Raw genomic sequence first — 3,418 nt, forward strand, 5'->3', positions numbered from 1 at the left:
AAGCAAAAAAAAAAATCAAAGAACATACTTTCTGTCTCAAAGTGTCTAATACAAACACTCCAAGAATTAGTCTGAGTATTTAACTACAATGCAGAGCTTTTTTGAGTTTTGGGCTTCTTAGTCAAACAAGTTCAACAGTATTCCTAGGTGGGTTAATAGGATCTCTGCAAATATTTCCCACCAAATCTCCAGGCTTATTCTTTAGTGGCAGTAAGCAAAAGATAACTTATGTCTCAAATTTGAGGGATGCTTCTGTTTGCTTTGCCCCACACTAATTTACCCAAATTTCACCAAATGGACCAAGCCTAGAATTTTAATCAGTCAGTTTCTACAGGTCACTTAGAAGAGCGGCCCTAACTCCCACTGGGTGGCACCCCTGAGTGGCAGTTAGCATGGTATCATGGACATACACAACAAGTAACTCTTAATGGTCATCAAATTCAAAGCTTGTCCCGCTTAATTATGATAAGGTGGCTGATTTGTAGTGTTGTTGCTTCGTTCTCCTTGCAAAATGTAAACGAAGAGGCCGGTGGTGGGGGACTCCTAGGTATGAGTCGGCAGAGAAAATATGGGGGCACCCCCAGCCCGAAGAGCACCCCGCACAAAACGGCGGCGCCTGAGGAAGTCAGCTCGGAGGTCGAGCCGGGGAGGAGGCCATTGACGTCGGCCCGCCGCTCGGATCCCTGCAGGCCTGGACTGCGGTCTCCAGCAACCGCTTCGAGCAGTAAAAGTCACCCGGAGGGAAAGTATGAAACACCAAGGAGAATGCTGAAAATGGATTTGTTATCATGTACCTTCAGTTCTCCAAATGATCCAGATGGGCAGAATGATATCTTTTGGGACCAAAATTCTCCAATGACAAAACAGTTAGGTAAAGGAAGAAAAAAACAAATTTATGCCACAGATAGTGATGTGATTTCACATATTGTTAATAGCATTGCTCCTCAGGATGATAAATCAACAACAAATTCTATGCTGGGCATTTGGATTGGTGCAACTGCTATTCTTGTACTCCCAGTGTAGCAAAAGAAAAATCAAGAGTAAAAATCAGCTGCACAAAGTTAAAAACAAAAAATCGAGAAAAAGAACTTATGAAATTGGCTAAACAATTTGATAAAAATATGAGAGAGCTAGATGTGATTCAAGAACAAATCAAGAAGAATCATGATTTTATCCAGATAATTTCAGACACAGAGACTGTACATAATTGGAAAAATTGTATAGAAATGCAGTCATCATGTGATATAGTTCCTGAAATAGATAATGTTGCAATAAAGAAGCCAATGGAAGGAAACACTGCAATATCAGTGGCAAATGATCAAACCACCAGTCAAAAGCCATTTGACCAAAATGTTGGAAGCAGCCTTTAATGCAATTTTTGATGGTTCTACTCAGAAATGTAGTGGACAGCTAAGCCAAGGTCTGTCAGATGGTTTTTTGTACAACAGTAATACTACTTTTGGAAAAAAAAGTGCTTTGAGAAAGGAGAATATCATTGCTAATGAAACTCTGGTCACTGAAAAACTGCCAAGTAAAACCCCAGTAGCAGTTTCTCCTCAAGTAGATACTCCCACAATGACAAAATCATACATGACTTTCAAAGCTAAGGGACTGGAAGGATCTGATAAGCACATGGATGCATTTTCTACCAGTGATTTTGAGGAAGATTGGGAAAGCTTACTAGGAAATGAACTTTTTGTTATGCAAAATGTCGAAATGCTTGGACTTTTCCCTTCTAAAACTGCCCAAGTTAGCAGTGCATCAAGAATGAATGTAAGTCTAGATACCAGGTTAAGAGATTCAAAAATACTACAAGATCGTCCTTCAAACACACATAACGGAGAACTGATAGATGCTAATAGAAAACACAGATTTTCACAAAATCCAAACCGTAAACCAAGCAAATTACCACTCACTGGAAACGAAATGAAATTTGACAGAACTTTCAATAAAATTGTTACTCAAGACAAAACTCAGGACTGTGCAGTTGAATATAACTTGACAAAAATAAAAGAAAATGTTCACATGAACTTTACTTCTAATATAAATGCTTCTGAAAAGTCTTTTTTGAACACAAGTTCCTCTAGTGAACCAAAAAATAAGCCCATTTTTAAGCATTCTTTCAAAGCATCTGTTAATACTGATTCTTTTGGTTCTGCAACTTTAGTCAATGAAACCAGTGTTGGTAACTCAAATCAAACTAATGCATCAAAGTTAGATTCTTTTTTTGATGATTGGAATGATATGTTATTTGTTAATGAAATTATTAAAGCATGTCATAAATTAGAGACTACTTGGGAAGCAAATGATGTAGATGATGATTTGTTATATCAAGCATGTGATGATATTGAAAGACTAACTCAGCAACAAGACATAAAGGACAGCAAGAGTACTCTTGAGATCAATGATAATTCTAAACATGGAGCCCAAAACATGTCTACTGTATCTAAAAGAGGAAGTCACTTGGCACAACCAAAGCATTTGAATATGGACAGCATTTCAGTGCAGACATCTTTCTTGACAAATAACTCACAAATTGTTAAACAAGTGAAGATAGAGAAACAGAAAATGTGTGGAAATTCTCCACGTGTTTTGGGTACAACAACAAATTTGACTAATGCTAAGAACTCAAATTGTGAGATCAATAATGTGCATGTGTCTTGGAATAATTCTGATGTTCCAATACATGTGACTAGTTCTGAATCAGTTCTTTCAGGAAGTTCAAATCATACTAGCTTAGAAATTGTTACTAGGGAGAAGTCAAGTACACAGAGACTATCCTGTATGATCATAACAGATGAAATTGAAAGTGACCTTAACAAAATGGATAGATCTTCAAAGTATACATTTACAAAGCCAAAAAATTCTCACATTTTTTTCAGTTCAGTCAAAATTGTATAGCAGGATATATGACTGCTACCAAAATTACACATAGTCTAGAGGAAAAAAAACCTGTCATCTCACGGAAGACTGACCCACTGCAATCTTTGATGAAACTTTCTGAATCTTCGAAACAGTCTTCAAAAGAGGAAGAAGAAAAAAATAGAAAGTATTCTCCTGAGGAAATTCAGAGAAAAAGGCAAGAAGCATTGGTTCGAAGAATGGCCAAAGCTCAGGAATCATCTGTAAATTCAGCTCCCATTCAGTTTCTTCAATGAAATATTAGCTGCAAGATAAAAACTGTTAATTAACTCTCTATGATAGGAAGTATTCTTTTTTATTTCTCTGTGAGAAACAGTGCTAACTTATAAAGCATGGACTTCTGCCTTAGTATTAAATCAATGTTTGCAATGATAAATGAAACTTTGGAGATATATGTGAAAGTAATTATAAGTAATAGAAATTCAGGAACATTAAGAATTATGTAATAAAATTATACACAGGAATGTAATTGTATTTTTAAATCTTATGCATGCAG

At 36.4% G+C, this 3,418-nt stretch overlaps 1 pseudogene; it reads left to right on the plus strand.

The window, feature by feature from the left end:
- Positions 1 to 475: 475 nt before the first annotated feature.
- On the plus strand, positions 476 to 3,167 carry LOC101701471 (ewing's tumor-associated antigen 1 pseudogene; annotated as a pseudogene).
- The last annotated feature ends 251 nt before the right edge of the window (positions 3,168 to 3,418 follow it).

Source organism: Heterocephalus glaber, unplaced genomic scaffold, assembly GCF_053883595.1.
Source record: "Heterocephalus glaber isolate CG9 unplaced genomic scaffold, H.glaber_assembly_v1.0 deba00001444, whole genome shotgun sequence".
NCBI classification, from domain to species: domain Eukaryota; kingdom Metazoa; phylum Chordata; class Mammalia; order Rodentia; family Bathyergidae; genus Heterocephalus; species Heterocephalus glaber.